The sequence below is a fragment of the Danio rerio genome, chromosome 10 (genome assembly GCF_049306965.1).
Source record: "Danio rerio strain Tuebingen ecotype United States chromosome 10, GRCz12tu, whole genome shotgun sequence".
In the NCBI taxonomy this organism is placed as follows: domain Eukaryota; kingdom Metazoa; phylum Chordata; class Actinopteri; order Cypriniformes; family Danionidae; genus Danio; species Danio rerio.
In genome coordinates, this window is record NC_133185.1 from 27,600,718 (window position 1) to 27,619,971 (window position 19,254).

Below are 19,254 nucleotides of genomic sequence, written 5' to 3' on the forward strand. Positions count from 1 at the left end.
CAGTGCAATTAAATGGAAAACAGTGACGGTTTGAGTGATTTTTTTCACCACAAAAAGAGTCATAGCGCCCCCTAGTGACTCTTTATTGAGGGTAATCAATTTCTCTATGTACACATTTTCTCATTTATAGCTGCTTGTCTATAATGAAACTGGCTGTTTACATGATTAAAAAATCTTGTAAAAGCCATATGCTGTGTACATCCTCCTGCTCAAGCAAGTAACTAAATAAGCTTTAAACCTTGGGTCCAGATATGCTGAATGTGATTTGTGGACTGTTAATTAATCAGAATAAATTAGAGTACATTTATTGCCGGAAGTGCAAATGATTTAATCAGAAGTGTTCCGAGTCATTACTAGAGCTGCTGTTGTATTTTGTGTGTGTGATGACTCTCATTGGTTCTGAAGGTCAAGAGCTTGCATGTCTTTTGAAGAGGTTCTTTCTCATTTTCTGAAGTGCTTGTACTTGTACTTTTTCGTGCACTACCATGACAACAGCATCTCAAAGCAAAGCAGTCAGGGAAAAGTCCATATGTAACCAACTGCCCTTGCAAATATTTTTATTACATTAAAAGTTTCCTTTTGTGCAGTGTGTATTGTACAGTAGCTGTTTGTGAAAGTACAATGTCTGCACTCACAAATGGACTTATTGTTTCTCAATAGAAAGAACACGTCACCTTAAACTGCCTAAAGTAGGTAATGCCAGTCTTCCTCACAAATTTACTTTGTAGCAATGTTTCATAATGCCTTTCTAAGATCCTTATTTTCTGCTTATTTCATGGAAGGTAAATTGGGGCCAGATGTTTGCATATGTACGGTACACCATTTCGACATGCTTTACAAACAAACATGACATCTGATATTTATAGCTGTATACAGTTGAAGTCAGAATTATTAGCCCCCCTTTGAATTTTTTTTTTCTTTTTTAAATATTTCCCAAATGATGTTTAACAGAGCAAGGAAATTTTCACAATATGTCTGATAATATTTTTTCTTCTGGAGAAAGTCTTATTTGTTTTATTTACGGCTTGAAATGAATTAATAAACTATTAAGTTTAGAAATGTGTTGTAAAACTTTGCTCTCTGTTAAACAGAAATTGGGGGAAAAATAAACAGGGGAGGGGGGTGGACTAATAATTCAGGGGGCTATTAATTCATTAATTTAACTGTATATCAGAATCATATATGTGAAAGATAGTCTCAAGAACCTCAATGTCATTGGTTGTTGGCACACTAACATGGTCAATCTGCGCATGACATCACATTTTGCATGTTTTATTTAATTGAAATACTCTCAATTGGAAAAACCCTGGAGTGTTACTGGGGGTTATTATATATATACTGTACATATAATCAATGAGAAGATCCACCGGTAGAAAAAAATTTTTTCATCGGACACTTTAACCGACACATTTGTTTGTGCATTTGTACCAGACACTTTCTATAAATCACTCTGTGCATTGTGGGCTTGACAAACCACCTGTAGAAACACTATGCTCTCTATACAGTCTTATGCAAAATTTTGGCCACCCCTGATAATTTTCGTTATTGCAAGCCATAACCTGCTGGCTGTTTAAATCAGCAAATTCATTTGGATATATTTTATACCCTTGGAACAAAGCAACATTTATTTAATCAACAGATGCAATGGAATTTATGTCTTAACAAAAACAGACAGGTGCGAAAATTTGGACACCCCAACAGAATAATGACATCAATCTTTTGTACAGCCACATTTTGCTGAAATAACAGCCTAGTCACTTCTCATAGTCAAGGATAAGTCCCTGAAGTCTTACAGGAGGCATTTGGGCCATTCTTCCATGCACAATTTTTCCAGTTCAATTTAATGGGTGACGAGCATGAACAACCTTTTTCAAATCAGTCCATAGATTTTCAATGATGTTGAAGTCTGGGGACTGGGATGGCCATTCTAGAACATTGTATCGTGTCTGAGGATGAATTCCTTGGTAGATCTGAAACTGTGCTATGGGTCATTGTCCTGCTGAAACATCCAACACTCATAACTTCAGCCTCTTGACTGGTTCCTGAACATTGTTTTTCAGAATCTGCTGATACTGGGTGGAATCCATTTGGCATTTAACTCTGACATGGTTTCTAGTACCTGTGCTTGCCACACATCCCCACAGCATGATGGACCCTCCACCATATTTTACAGCAGGGAGCAGGTTCTTCTCCTGGAATGCTGTTTTCTTTTCCGCCATGCATGCCTCTTGGGAGGTGGTCTGTGGTTTGTCTGTGACCGTTCTAACCATTCTTTGCCTTTCAGATATTTTTTCTTGGTCTAGCACATCTTTCCTTCACAGTTAACTGTTCCATTTTCTTACTATATTTCTGACTGTGGAGATAGAGACTTTAAACCTTTGTGATAGCTTTTTGCATCCTTCTTCTAATTCATGTTGATAAATTATTATAGTTTTAGGTCATTAGGAAGATTTTTTTTAAGGTTCCCATGTGGCTACTTTCATGTTTACAATAAGGAGAAGCACAACTAGCCATCAGCTATATCAAATATCCTTTTTCATGACTGGTTGCACCTGTGTTAGGATTGCTAAGGTTCACTGAGTCACTCAAATCAATTTTGTGTTGTAATCAATCAGCATTAAGTGACTACAGGCTTTGAAATCCACACAAAAGAGAGGGTGCCCAAACATTTGCATAGCCTGTTTTTCAGTTTCAATTTAATTTCACACATCTCAATATTGCTACATTACATATTTATGTCGGAAAGACATCACATAATCTAGCTTTCTCAAGAAACCGAATGGCATTTTACTCTTTTATATAGAAAGAGCACATTTTTGTGGCCACAGAGGGGTGCCTAAATTTTTGCATAAGCCTGTATGCACCAGACATATTTACTTAAACTCCATCTTACAAGGAAAAGCAATGTTTATTTGTTAATGTACCACAAGCCATGTTGCACTAGTTTTCTTCAACCTTAAAATACCTTTTTTGCACAATATCTAGGACAATATTGTTCTGTCTTATGTAAAAGTTCTTGAATAATTTGTCTTAAGTTATGTGTATAGTTTTAGTATTTATTTATAGGATTTGTCCCTAACCTGACTTCACCAAGTAGGACATGTTCCTGGAACAACATTTCAATCAGCCAATCAGAATTAAGGGATACGTTTACAGTATATGTTAAGTTTAGGCTTAAGATGTATGCACTTTTACATAAGTGTTATCCAACTATTATCCCCCTTTGACTTTTAGAACAATTTACAGCTATGGTTGAGTTTGGGGTTATGGAATAGGTATGGATTACATGATTTTACATTACATAATGTTATGTCCATAGATGTTAATCGCATCGTACCTGGAAACAAATCATGGCATGTGCAGTATATGTACAGTTAGTAAAGTTAGATTACAGATCTGTTATCTTAGGTATTTATAGGGTTAAAGTAGCTCTTATGTCCAGTGTTGTGTTAATAATTATGTTCATAATGTGTTCATAATTATGATTGTTTATTTGTGTTGTTTATTCTGGTTCTGCAGGACATGACATTTGATTGTTTAACTGTATGTCCACACGTGTAGTGGAATGACAGTAAAGCTCAACTTGATTGTAAAAGTGTTTCAGTTTCAAAGTGATCATATATGGCTCAAATGATAGAGAGTTAAAGATATTTAGGCCCTACTTTTACCTTCCATATTAGAGAAACCTGATCCTTGAACAAATTGTTGCTGAAACTGTTATAAAGGTGATGTGTAAAAATAAATCTTTTGATCGATATAAACCTATTGCATATTACTGTTATCCACCGTGTCACCCCAATTTACAATGTGTATTTACAAACTAGTTTTACACCTGAAAATAAACATTGTTTTGATACTTTCTACAGCATGATGTAAAGTAACATTTGTAAGATTTAAATTATACCTGGATTTTTAGTGAGCTCACCATGTTTATTTATACTGTGTGTGTGAAGAACAGAAGTCCTCTTGTCTAAGTGTTCTTTGTAGTGTAGTGTACACAGTGCACACAAGCAAGTGTTTTAGGTGTTTGTATATGTTAACTTTCACACTTACTAGTGAGCTTTCATTAATGGCTGACTGGTCTGCCCACCACTGTAAGGTTGACTTGTTGCCATAGTTACCTGGTGGGTGGTCTGCATCCCACTTTTTCTGCTTCTTTTGGCCAGTACTTTGGATAGCTCTGTAGAGGATAATGCAAGTATTCACATGAATTCCTCTGCTAATTTAGAACAAGCAAAAGAACTGGAATGAATAAATGAACTTCCAACAATGAGAGATAACATTATTAATGTATCGTAAACGTCAACTTAAAGCTTACATTCCTGAACTTCAACCTTTTCTAGCTGGTATAATGTTTTATATTCTTTTTTAAAAATATCCAAACAATCCATGTTTTTAATATATATGAGCTATAAATAAATTACGTTCACCAGCTACTTTATTAGGTACTAACTAACTTCAACTGCTCGTTAAGGCAAATTTATAATCAGCCAATCACATGGCAGCAACTCAATGTATTAGGCGTGTAGAAATGGTCAAGACGATCTGCTCCAGTTCAATCTGAGCATCAAAATGGGGAAGAAAGGTGATTTAAGTGACTTTGAACGTGGCATGGTTGTTGGTGCCAGACGGGCTGGTCTAAGTATTTCAGCAGCAGATCTACTGGGATTTTCACGCACAACCATCTCTTGGGTTTACAGAGAATGGTTCAGAAAAGAGAAAATATCCAGTGAGCGTCAGTTCTGTGGGCATAAATGCCTTGTTGATGCCAGAGGTTAGAGGAGAATGGCCAGACTGGTTCAAGAGGATAGAAAGGCAACAGTAACTCAAATAAACCTTGAGGCAGATAGGCTACAACAGCAGAAGACCACATCGAGTGTCACTCCTGTGTCCTAAGAACAGAAAACTCATGGTACAGTTCACACAGGCTACCAAAATAACGCGCCATGTCATGCAGCGTGAATCATCTCAGACTGGTTTCATGAACATGACAATGAGTTCACCATACTCAAATGGCCTCCAGTCACCAGAACCCAATCCAATAGAGCACCTTTGGGATGTGGTGAAATGGGTGATTTGTATCATAGATGTGCAGCTGACAAATCGGCAGCAACTGCATGATCCTATCATGTCAATATGGACCAAAATCTCTGAGGAATATTTTCAGTACCTTGTTGAATCTACGACACGAAGGATTAAGGCAGTTCTAAAGACAAAAGGGGGTCCAGCCCGGTACTAGTAAGCTGTACCTAATAAAGTGGCCGATGAGTGTATATGTAATTTTTATTATTATTATTATTTTATTATTCTGAATTTTAACTATTTTTCAGACATTTGGGAGGGTGTTTAGTAAGGCTGGCCATGTATTTTTTGCTGAAACCATGGTTGATGCTTCATAAAATCCAAGTCAAAAGCTACTGACACCTTGAGAGTCACAAAAACGCATACAGTCAAAACAAAATAAATACCTGTAGTACTTTGAAAACAAATGAAGCAAATTGATTGGTCTGAGCAAGAAAATGAACATTATTTTGAATTTTAAAATGACATACAGCATCAGCTCATGTGAGGTTACATCTATTGGTAAATGATATACAGGAAGCTTGCATGCATCCAAATTGAGCAATGTTTCAGGACCATTCATGAGTTTTTCGTCTGGACTAAATGTTATAATTTTGTTAATTCTATTCAATTTCTAGCAAGGAAAAAAGAGGGTGAGCAATTTAAAGTATATATCCCTTTTAAAAACTGTATATAATAAAAATTAAGTAAAAATAAATTGATATAAGGCGACGCAGTGGCGCAGTAGGTAGTGCTGTCGCCTCACAGCAAGAAGGTCCCTGGTTCGAGCCTTGGCTGGGTCAGTTGGCTTTTCTGTGTGGAGTTTGCATGTTCTGACTGAGTTCGCATGGGTTTCCTCCGGGTGCTCCGATTTCCCCCACAGTTCAAGACATGTGGTAGAGGTGAATTGGGTTGGCTAAATCGTCCGTAGTATATGAGTGTGAACATGTCTGTGTGGATGTTTCCCAGAGATGGGTTGTGGCTGGAAGGGTATCCGCTGCGTAAAAACGTGCTAAATAAGTTGGCGGTTCATTCTGCTGTGGCGACCCCGGAATAATAAAGGGACTACGCCGAAAAGAATATGAATTAATCAATTAATTAATTAATTAATTAATATAAATTACGTAAATAATAATAATGATAATAAGTAAATGCATAAATAAAAGCAAAGTACAAAAGCGAGGTGAATATAATGTACTTACTACTACTTTTGTTACTAACAAAAACTTGTGATGTTAGAGAAAAGAGTTGCACGAGCTTGTTATCAAGCACAAGTGACTCGCGTGGGATGAATAGCGATTACGTCACTCAGTGACTCAACCACTCATCCTTAGTAAAAGTAACGCAGCTGTCAGTAACAAGTCCTCTTGCCTCTGCTCATCCGTAATTAAGCTCTGATGGAGGAAACACGCACAGATGGGGATGTCACAGGTGGAGGAAGACTGTATGGAGGATTATTGATGGAATTTAAACTGCGCAGTCCTCCTTCATTACCTCATACTCACGGAAAGATGTGTCTCCAGCTCTTCCTTCAGGTAAGATTAAGACTGTTTTGCAACAGCTGGTATGAGCACTGTTGAGTTGTGTTATTTTTCAGATTTTATAACGAGCAAGCTGCAGTCCAGAATCTCACTCCTAAAATTGTGTATTAAAAATGTTTGTCACTTGTGCGCGGTATTTGTGTTTTTGAAATAAACCACTAGATGGAGCTGTTTGAATACAGATATTACATCCAAGATATTTGCAAGGCTTTCGTAGTCTGTCAACATATTTTCCTTATTTAAACATTATTTTTTCACTCATTATTTAATGCTTTGTTTATTTGCACTGATTTTAACGTTTGTTTATATATATTTGTTGACTTGTGTAGATAGAATCATATACACATATATAAAATAAATATGTTTAATATCTTGTGATTCAAAACTAATACCTTACTAATACAAAACACTACAAAAACACCCTTTTTCTCCTATTTACTTTCTTGTCTACGGCACAGCTGTTTAGCAGCTGGGGTTTTTCCTCTATCCCTGCAGTGGGATGGAAGATGATGTCACTAACGCTGATGCATCTGCGGCCAATCGAAATGCGCTACCAGTTTGTCCGGAGCTTCTTTCTGATTTGGCTGAGGCAAATGGACAGCATGCAGAGCCAATCATCATGGAGAAGAGGTGGGTTTATAAACACTCGCCATACCAATAATCATGGTTCATCAGGCTTGAGACATGATGACATTGAGCATCATATTTCATGTGTGTTGCATGTTCAAACAAGGCTGTTTCCAAGCAGAGCTGGCTCACTTCGGTTATGGGTTTTCATGTAGTTTTTTATCTAACTTTTGGATTATGATTCTGACATGAATATTTGGAATTGTAACATTTTTTAAAGCAAGGGATGAACTCCTCGTGTTATACCTGACATTTAAAATTAATATAGGATATTTAATAAACCCCCAAATTGTTGTTTTACATTTTTATTATTTTATAAAATCATATAAAGGTAATGTAAAACTTTTAAACATAACACAGTAACTTTAAAATAAACAGATTTAAAAAAACACAGGCCGATAAAATAACCACATTTTATTGACAGTAACGTAAAATCAGCCAAATGGTAAAAACACTTGACGTGGTTTAGTGTTACAGTTATTTTGTTGGATTCACCTTCACAATACATCATAATTATGCTTTATAAACCAAAGAATAGAGCCTTTGTGTCATCCCTAAGAGAAAGGCAGGAATATTACACTGTCAATATCAGACAATCATGTTCCTTGACAGAAGAAGCCAAATTACTTGTGTAATCATTGTAGGACTGGGATAGTTGACATTCTCAGGAAATAGATTGACACTAGGCCAGTAGATGTGCTGCTAGTTGCTGCAAAAGGTGGATATACTAAATATTAAAGTTGTAAAATCAGCATGTCTCACTTTATATTTGTTGTGCTAATCATGTTTTAGAGCAGGGGTGACCAACCCTGTTCCTGGAGATCGACCTTCCTGCAGATTTCCGTTGCAACCCATATTAAACACACCTGCCTGTAATTATCAAGTGCTATTCAGGTCCTAATTAATTGATTCAGGTGTTTTTGATCAGGGTTTTAGCTGAAAGCTACCTTAAGCTGGAAGGTCGATCTCCAGGAACGGGGTTGAGCACCCCTGTTTTAGAGGCAAGAATGGTTAATATTTTCAGATCTGTTGGGGTGTCTAATAATTTTGGCCACCACTATATTAATAATAATGATTGATATATTGTATTCAGGGTGATATGGTGGCTTAGTGGTTAGCAGTGTCACCTCACAGCGAGAAGGTCGCAGGTTCGAGTCTTGGCTGGGTCAGTTGGTATTTCTGTGTGGAGTTTGCATGTTCTCTCCATGTTTGCGTGGGTTGCACCGGTTTCCCTCATAATGAACTAAATTGGCTGTAGTGTATGCGTGTCAATGATTGTGTATGAATGTTTACCAGCTGGATCTGCTGTGTAAATTATATGCTGGATAAGTTGACGGTTCATTCTGCTGTGGTCACTGATGAATAAAGGGGTCTAAGCAGAAGGCAAAGGAATGAATATTACATTACAAAGATAGATTGAACTGTTTGTCAAACAATTTTACCAATTTGAAACCACTGCGCTGAACTACAGCACAGCATAGCCTTTTTTTTTTAAGCTGTTTTTCTAATTCAATGGAAAACCAAACAAATGTTTTAGGGCCTGATCACAGAGTATTTCAGAAACTGCTGATCTACTGGAATTTTCACACACAAACATCTCTAGGATTTACAGAGAATAGTCTAACAAAGAGAAAAATTCCAGTAATATAAAGGTAACAGTATTTCAAATGGCCACCCGTTACAACCCATGTATGCAGAAGAGCATCTCTGAACGCACAAAACGTCCAACCTTGATGTGGATGAGCTACAGCAGCAGAAAACCACACTGGGTGCCACTCCTGTTAGCTAAGAACATAAAGGCTACAATTTACACAGGCTCACCAAAATTGGACAATAGAAGATTGGAAAAACGATGCCTGGTCTGATGAGTCTCGAGTTCTGCTGGGACATTTGGATGGTAGAGTCAGAATGTGGTGTCAACAACATGAAAGCATGGATCCATCCTGTCTTGTTTCAACGGCTTAGACTGGTGGTGGTAGTGGTGTAATGGTGTGGGGAATATTTTCTTGGCACACTTTAGGCCCATTAGTACCAATTGAGCATCGTGTCAACGCCACAGCCTACCAAAACAGTATTTTTGCTGATGGTTACTGCGTGGTAACTGCATGATGCTATCATGTTAATATAGACCAAAATCTAAGAAATATTCACAGTACCTTGTTGAATCTATGCCCTGAAGGATTAAGGCAGTTCTGATAACAAGAGGAGGTCCAACCCGGTTCTAGGAAGGTGTACCTAATAAAGTGGCCGGTGAGTGTAGATGCTTAACGTAGATGAAAAAAGGAAATAAAGGTATAACAATATTTCATATTGTGGAACATTCCAACAAATCAGGCAGGCAGAATGCTATAGAATGCTGGTGTGCTTCTAGTTTAATTAAAAGTGATTGATTATCAGGTCAAAAAAATGCCCCCAAAACACAACTGAATGATGCAAATCATCAGGCCTTTAAAAGTGAGTATATGCTATTCAGACTGATAAAGTTTACTTGCATGTACTCTTCACAACACAAACTCAAAGTCACAGCATTTGCACAAATGCTGTGGTGATTTACTGTGAACAAAGCTGCTTTGAAACACTGAAAATGTCGTTATCATGAGATGCTCACGTGAAAACCATGCAGTGCTGCACATCAGATTACATATTACTAATAACTACAATGCAGCCTTTGTGATTTAATAATCACTCTAAATCTTATTGCATTCTCAATCATTGCTAGAACTAATAAAATGGTTACTAGCTGAATGGTGAGAAACACTGTTTAACATGCTTACCAACAGCAATTTTTACTGACTTTTGGCATCTGCTGAGTGTTAATTTTAACCTCAGAAATTACCCCTGGCAACCACACAGCAACATGCTCGGAATTCTTTTGTAACTCCCTGTAACCTTATGACATCAACTTTAGCTCAAGCGAGCTTCTTCAGGAGATGTTGAAAATAATAATTCAGAGCCGCAGATATGTTGCATACCACACTGCCACTCAAAACTAGATGCATCTTTTATGGCTCTGTAGCAGCAGTGGAATTCCAATAAGCTATTTCACGCATCACTGTCCAGAGTGAATCTGTCTGCTGTGTGTCTTTACACAACCGCCGACACATAAACAGCCCTGATTTATCACATCTTCTGGTTTTTCTCTTTGCATGAAGTCGACGCTCACATGTGGTTCATGGATGTCAAAACTCCATGTTGAACTGACTCAAGTGTGTCGTTCTGTTACCATGGTGAGCGTGGAATCCAGCTCAGCCAGACAGAGCATCTGATTGGCTGGCGTGCCGACATTGGTATATCATGCAGCAGCTCATTCACCCAATGGAGACTGTGCAGTACTCGAGCTGTTGCTATGGACAGTCAGACAGGAATCTATCCTGTTTCTTATGGTATGTGTGTTTCTGGGATAAACCGTCTGTCTGTTCATTATATTGTACCTGGACTAACTATTAACACGGTCTACCCTCCTTGTTTGATAGGATGGGGATAGGACAGATGGGGTACATAGGTGCTATGCACAGAAAGTCACGTAGGCAAGACCCCCTCCTCCTTTCACCCTCTGCCTCACTGCCTCAGCCTAAGTGTCTCAGTCTCATTCAGAAGCTGTTGGTCTACCCAGCTGTGACCAGACATTGCCAGGAATGCACAAGCATTTCGAGCTCTCCTCTGTTCTTCTATTATCTTTTATCCTCTCTTGTTCTATGTCATCCTGTCCCTTCCTCTTCGATTCTCACCATCTCACAATCCTATTTTCTTCCTACCATGTCCCTATTCTTCTTCCGTCCTTACCTATCTTCTGCTTTTCCCCACTCTGCTCTCATTTCTTGACATTATCGGTTTTAAATCATCTATTTTCTCGTTTCTATCTCACTCTGTATTCCTATTCTATTATATCCAATGCTTTCCTAATCCTTTTCTATCCGATCCTAGCCCTTCCCATTCCATCCCATCTCTTTCCTTCCAATCATGTCCATCCCCCATCTATTTTTCCCTTCATCAATTCTCATCTTCTCATTATTATCTATTCTTTCAAACCATCTATTTAATTTACCTCTCCTTTCTATTTATATCCTGTTCTATTCATCCTTTTCAACTTCTCAGCATATATTCTCGTCTTTCAGCATTATATTTTCTCATAAAGGGGACTTATTATGCAAAAACTAGAGCTGATCTCTTCCTCATTAGCATAAACAGCCCTGAGTGAAAAGCAGCCATCCGCTAGGGGTGTCAAAATTAATTGTTTCTTCAGTGCACCGCGATGCAGACGCAGACAATAAGGTATCGGTTCAGTAATAGTCATAACCGGTTATTATGTACTGATGTCATTTATCTCCTATGCGCTCTGTCGTGAGGGAGGTGAGCGCGAGTATTTACAACATTCAGCCAACTCAGGGCCGGTTCGTGGCATAGGCACCATAGGCAAATGCTAAGGGTGCTGTATATCCAGGGGGGCGCCAGAAATGAGCGCGGTTCAGTTGGTTTTGTTTTCGATATTCCTGACACACATTCAGTTATTGACGGCAATAATTCAAAAACCTTTTACCCTAAAAAGAGTGTTTCCTACAAAAAGACAAAGCTGGTTATGTTTCACATCTGTCTTTCATTTTATTCGCTCGACATTACGATCACTGCTCCGTTTAAGCCCTCGCAATATGTGTTTAGCCGGGAGAGCTCGCTCTGAGAGGAGCTCTCAGTAAGGGACCGTCGGAAAAGTGCTTCTTTTTTTCTTTTTTTTTTCTTTTTTCTGCTCCGCTCAGCGCGAGCTCTCCCTGTTGCAAGGACTTAAGTGTGCATGTGCGTGCGTATGTGTGTGTTTGTGTGTGTGTTTCTTTGGTGCTGTCTATGTTTGTGTATGTGTTTGAATGAGAGACAGTGTGGTGCTTGCTGTGTGTCTGTGTATTTATACAGACAGCTTGTTATAGCCTCCCCCCTAAAATATAACACTGTATATGGAAAGCATCGTCAATGATGCACCGAGATATCCAATTGAACCGAATCGAAGGCATGATAATCGTAACCGAACCGAACTGTGAGACCAGTAAAGGTTCACACCTCTACCATCCGCCATTAAAGTTTTCACACTGCACCTGCTGAAGATAATGTAACTAGAGGCAGGTTTAGAGCACACTCAAACTATGCCATCCGAACCGTGTCTAGGCATGTTTCCCGGTTCATTTGAGAAGTGTGAGTGCTCTGAATCAGACTCAGGCATGGTTCAGTTGGCCAGCCCTGGCCCGGTTGGAAGAGGTGCTAGAGCGCAGTTCACTTGAGCTTTGGTGGGGTGAGTAGCCCAAAACTGAAGACTTTTAAGGGAATTTTAATGGACTGTTCCATATAGATGTATTGTTCATTCGTAATTTTCAATGAACGAGAACTTTTGTAGTTTATTAAAGATGCAAACCCCTTGCTGCACAACAGCTGCACTTTCAGGAAACCTTCCATGACCTGCAGCATGAGGACTTACGATAACTTATAAGCGTCAAAAGTGGCTGATCTGTTTGTCACTGCATATCAAACGACTAAAATGATATAACTAAAGAAATCTCCACTGTGCGGAGTGAGAGCACTTCTCTTCCTGTTAAACTGAACAGTCACATCATCGATGACAAAGCATGCTCCAGCTCAGATGCAATGTAAGTGCAGGCCGTCAGGGGAGAGGGGACAACCGTGCTTCGGCACTGTTCATGGCAACTGTACATAGTGTGAGTACACCCTTATACTCAATGCGTTCGATAGTTCGCTTGAGTGCACGCGGCGAATGTAACGCCATCACAGAGTTGGCAGAGGTTCACTTTGGGGGAGTGCGACATGATTTCGGCTGGCAGAACACACAAAATTTTCGACTCGAGCAAAGAGTTCATGCAGCGTTGAATTTGATTTGAGCTGAATATGAATCCCTTTGAAGAGATTTTGTCTGAAACGGGTAAGACTGTATAGAGATCTTTATCATCCATCCATGTGTGATCACAGGGAGAACCAGATGACCCATAATTCTTGGCTTGAAATTGCAACCGTCATGGGAAAGGAGGAAAATTTTTGTAAAAAATGTTGATGGATAAGTTTGTTAAAAACAACTAGAAAGACCATGGCAAATATGGAGACCCAGATGGTTTTAATACACAATCACACAAATGTTTTTCTCCATTCATAAGTTTTACACTGTTGTGCATATATTACAATTTTTAATTTAATAACTTTATCAGTTACAAAACTATAATCAAGGAAGAAATTATTTCTTTGATAAGTGGAAAAGAATATTAGAATTTTTCAGTTTACTATATACTGATGCCCTGTTTTTCTGGACTTTATTGGTGATAATGGTCAGAAATGGTGAGCCATTATTGCCTTTTTAGCATATAAGTAGAGAACACACAATAGCCAGAGAGTAATCTGTGAACGTTTTCTCCTATTTTTAATCACCAGCCAGAAATGTTTGTATATTAGTATGTATTATCTTACACACAAACAGTAGGCCTAGTAAATATAACACAATGTAGACAACAATATACTTTGTAAATAAAGTACAAACATTTTTAATATAATATTTGTTTTTTTATTGAAGCATGACTTGCACGATTTTCATTTTTGTGATGATTCATATGTAGATAGATATAAAAGCTACTGTTATTGGCCACGTGAAAAACCTTTAGATGTTATTTGCTTCATGTGATTTATGTATTCAAGGTGGATTGAAAATAACTGTATAAACAGTTTTAAAATAACCAAAAAAAAAAAAAAAGTAATAACCATGAGGTAACATTGTGTGAGTTATTTAGTATGTGTAGGCTATTTTTTTTAATATTTTTTGCTTTTATTCTTGCCATAATTAAAAATATATATATTTGTAGAGTAACCCATAGTCTGTTGTCGTTAATATGTTAATAACTTCAATAGGTAGAACTGTCTGAGATATGAATAAAAGCAAGTGATGCAACAAAGTTTGATTTAAAAATCTTTAGTGATATGACATAGTTCTGGTAACGTCCTACTTCTGTGTTCATCCGCTTTATTTTACGGTAGGTTTCTTTTGACCACCCTTTGTCATTTTAAATAATATCACAACGGCGCCAAGTATAAAAGACTTGTTTGTTTCGCGAGGTGCGCGTGCACTCAGCGGAGGTGCGAGATGCGGTGGCAGGCAAAAGTATAAATCAGCCTAAAGGGGTATTATAAATGTGGAGTTTTAGGATGCATAAATAAACACCAGACTCTGCATAGTCTACACTCTTCTGAGACACTTCTTTTGACATTTTCATTTTTTCACAGATAAATTCTGATTTCTGAGAACTTCTGAGTTCTGATTTGAATCTGCCGCTATGCTGATGCATCAGCATAGCTCCACCCTCTTTTAAAAAGAGTACAACTTAAAGGGACAGTCACCAAAACAGTACTATTTGAATTCAAAGAGTTATACAAAATTATTTGCAGTGTATTTTGAGCTGAAACATCACATATACACTCATCAGAGGGACATCAGAGACTTAATTTACATCTTGTAAAAAGGGGCAGTAATAGGTCCCCTTTAAGTCATCATTTACCACTCCTGTCCTATTTCTATTCTGTCCTATCCTATTCCTTTTTCCATCCATCCTTCTAATTTTTGCTCCATCTATTCTCCCATTATTCTCCCACCTTACTGATTTCTTATTTCTTTGCATGCTTATTGCTTGTCACACTTTAGTCAAAGATAACACAAGTCAACACATCATACTTTTTTAATTAAGGTTTTTATTATAAAGAGAAAACAAAATAAAACGACATAGCCCTGTGTGCAAAAAGTGGCTACAAAAGGTTATAAAACCATTTCTAAAGCTTTGGGATTGCTGCAAACCACAGTGAGAGCCATTATCTACAAATAAAAAAAAAATATGGAACAGTTGAGAACCTTCCCATGAATGGCAGGCAGCTCTAAATTACCCAAAAGTGCAGCGACAACTCATCTAAGAGATCACAAAAGGCTCCACAACAACATCCAAAGAACTGCAGGTCTCACTTTTCTCAATTAAGATGAGTGTTCATGACACCACCATAAGGTAGAGAAAAAATGGTTTGCATTGCAGAATTCCAGGACGAAAGCCACTGCTGAGCAAAAAAAACAAAACATAAAGGCTCATCTCATTTTTGCCAGATCTCATTTCAGAAAACATCTTGATGTTCCCCAAGATTTTTGGATTTTTGTGGACTGAAGTTTACTTTTTGGAAAGTATCCCATTATGTGTGATGTAAAAAGTAACACCACATTTCAGAAAAAGAGCTTCATGCCAACAGAAAATGTGGTGGTGGTTGTGTGATTGTCTGGGGCTGTGTTGCTGTTTTAAGACCTTGGAGACTTGCTGTGATAATTGGAACAATGAATTCTGTTGTGTACCGGAATATTCTGATAGAGAATGTCCAGCCATCTGTTAGTAACCTCAAGCTGATGCGAACTTGGGTTCTGCACCAGGACAATGATCCAAAGCACACTAGAAAGTCCACTTCTGAATGACTGAAGAAAAACAAAACTAAGGGTGCTTTCACATCTGTAGTTCGCTTCATTTGGTCCGGACCAAGGGTAATAAATGATACATTGTTGCATTTTCTGCCGTCTTTGGGTCGTTTTCACACCACACTGCTGGCTTTGGTCCGAACCAGTTGAAACAAATCAAAATGCAGTCATCTGACAAAATCAGATGTTGTTGAACATATTTCCTAAGCTGCTTATTGATTAGTCAGAATTCACGTGCGGAAAAATGCTAGTAAACTCCCGCAGGTAAACAAAACGTTTTACTCTGGAGGGACGACTGCGCTGGCTGCTTATATCCCTGCTTTAGACAAACTATACATTAGGAAAATGAAGTGCGGCCACGGCTGGAAAACAGTGTTTAATGCAACGCTCGTCACTTCAGGAGGAGACGTGAATTAATTTAGCTAAACTGCGACATGCTCATCTTGCGGAAATATTACCAACGATCCATCAGGTAATGTTTTTCTCTCTCTCTCTCTCTCTGTTGGTAAAGCGCTGTCAACAAATATTTTTCCTCCATATCCCATAATGCACAGCGCATCGGCCTACGGCAGCTAAATTAGTCCAAAACGCGCAGTATTTTTTGCAGTTGGACCTGTTTTAGTACGGATCATATTCTCACCACAAACAAACCGCTTCAGGGTTCGTTTGAAAGTGTACCGAGACTTCAAGCAGGTCTCGGTACGCTTATTTGGTCCGCTTTTGGTGCGCACTCGAGTATGATTGCTGCATTCTCACCTGCCCAAACGAACCTTACCAAAAGGGGAAACAAACTCTAGAGCGATTCAATCAAACTAAATAAGGCAGGTGTGAAAGCACCCTAAGACTTTGGAGTAGCCTAGTCAAAGTCCAGACCCGAATCCAGTTGAGATGCTGTGGCGTGACCTTAAAAAGGCAATTCATGCTTGAAAACCCTCCAATTTGGCTGAACTACAACAGTTCTGCAATTAAGAGTGGACCTAAATTCTTCCACAAGTATGTAATAAAATTACAAGTTATCGAAAATGTTTAATTGCAGTTGTTGCTGCAAAGGGGGGCCCATTAGCGTATTAAGTTTATGGCCAAACACATTTGTTTTCCCTTGATAATAAATTAAAAAATAAATTTCAAAACATTCCCAAATCACTTCCATTTTCCTTTCCTATCTTACTCTGTCCTATTGCAATTCAACCTATTTCACCCCATACCGTATCCCATTCTTTTTTCCCTGTCCCATTATATCCTTTGCATTTTCTATAAATAACCATGCTGTCCTGTTCTATCCCAACTCTATTCTATCCTATCTTATGCTTTTCTTGTTCATTTTATTTCTTTCCCATAGCTCCTATACTGGTCTTTCATGTCGTTTACATGCCTGATTCCGATGATTTTCTTATTCCTCATGTCCATATTCCTTATTCCTCATGTCCTATCCAATCCTATCCCACCTTGTCTTGTGTACTCCCTGTTTTATTTAGCTTTTTCTGTTTTATCATATCCATTCCATTTCCTCTACAAATTGTACAGCCCTGTCCCAAACTTATCCTTACATATCCTATCTCAACATACAGTGTATTATTGCCATTCGTTCATATGATTTCGTATCACATTACATCAAAACATATCATTTTCTGCCTTCTGCTTTTCTCATCCATTAGCTTCTATCATCTCTTCTTGTCAGACTTTTTTTTATCACATCAGTCTTATGATTCTTTTGATTTCCACTAATTTTCTGAATGAGTCTACTATTTTAAATTATGGGTATCTCTTCCAGTTCTGCTCAAAATTATGGATATTACAAATAGTCTTAATATGCCAGTTTGACTGAATGATCTGTTTGTGCTACGGCAGACAAGAAAAAGTCATCTGCAGTGAAAATAATATGACGCTTGTTTTGTTTTTGTTTTTAATTGTAAGACATTTGTATAACAACAATTTCTATGACAAAACCTCTTTTCCAGTCTGCTGGATGTGTTTTGGTCCTGCTGATTATGTTCTTTTATTTTATTTTCAAAGCAGTTATTGTCTTCTTTTCGTCTTTTATCTCCAAATCACTCGCATTTCTCCTACTGTGCTTTAAACATAATTGTCTTTCAACATAAGCAATGTTTACTGGAATATTTTAAATGCTGCATAGTATCTGTCAAAATAAGGGAAACAATAGAATGTTCATTCCTGTTTTGTGGTTTATGATGTGAAAGTTTGTATTAAAATGATAAGTATAGCCTTACATACAGTAGTACTACACAGTAATATCAAATCCATAACATTGCTGCTGACTTATGTGATTATTATTATTTGTGGTCTGCAGGGTTGGATCGATGATCGATGATGCTATCATTTTAAAATGGCATTTTTGAACGAAAACAATCCACGTCCAGTCGTCCACACTGGCGTTTCACCTAGCATTTCTGAACAGCACCTTGGTTCACACTAGAGCAGTGCACGTCGAACAGTTTATCAAGGATGTACCGCTGGTCTCACTTTAGTTGATAAACATGATATCGAATTAATCGTGTCTCTATCTAACCACTCTTTAGTCTTTTGAATCTATCAGGTAACGTCACAGCGTCAGTACACTGCTTCAATCTTTAGCTTTCACGCTTGTACTTAGTAATTTTAGCGAAAACCTCAGATACTGTTGGTTGGCTCCTGTTGGTTGTGCACCTTTTTTACCAACCAAGTTTGTCGTTGCCATTATAACGACTCAGATCACTCTGCCTATTCATGCCAGAGTCCCATGGAAAAAGTGATTAACAGATGGTAATTTGTGTGTAACTTATCTTTATTTATTTATGATTTGGTAATGGCTAAAACAAAGACCATGCGGGTCAGGTAGATAAAACAATAGGCTACAAATAATTGGTTATTAATTAATTAATTATTCATAAATAATTAATTTACCGCCACCTATGACGACGATGCCATCGTCCATCGCGACGTTTCACATTTGACATTGTACGATGCCAAAGTGGTCAACATCGCCCAACCCTAGTGGTCTGCTTTTACAGTAATTTTCAATAAGCTACTTTTAACTTTTGATTTTCTTTTGATGCTCAGTGGTAAAAGGGTAAGAAGAAGGAAACCACCTTTTTATACCTTATTATTGATTTATCACTGGCAGCAGTACAGTTCACTTTGTTACTCCTGATTATTTGCTCTAAGAATTGTCGTGGCATATAAAATAAGTAAACACAGCATAGAGCAGAGGTGCCCAAACTAGGGCCCATCTTGATTGTTTTACATTGCTTATGGAAGAAATGTAATATGGCATGGCAAACAAACAAAACATACATATATATATATATATATATATATATATATATATATATATATATATATATATATATATATATATATAATCTGGAACCCAATTGTGTTTTATTTTGTGTTTGGAGCTGCTTTGCCGTATGGTGAATGCAGTAAGTGACTTAAACCATCAATAACGTTACCTGATTAGCACAAAATTCAGAACATACAAAAACAGAAGAAAAAAAAATTTATATTACCTATGAAATGTTCTGCCTTTGTGGTTTGTTTTCTATGTTT

General features: G+C 37.7%; 1 protein-coding gene across 2 annotated transcripts in view; it reads left to right on the forward strand.

The window, feature by feature from the left end:
* kdm6bb (lysine (K)-specific demethylase 6B, b) overlaps nucleotides 1-19,254 on the forward strand; it is a 139,510-nt gene that overhangs the window by 79,488 nt on the left and 40,768 nt on the right. Inside the window, exons 5-6 of one of the 2 annotated variants that reach the window (XM_068223805.2) lie at nucleotides 6,454-6,596; nucleotides 7,061-7,232. The gene's annotated coding sequence lies outside the window, so the exon portion shown is untranslated. Of the gene's footprint in view, nucleotides 1-6,393; nucleotides 6,597-7,060; nucleotides 7,233-19,254 lie in introns of those variants that run through there. The other variant, XM_073914083.1, reaches the window with a different exon arrangement.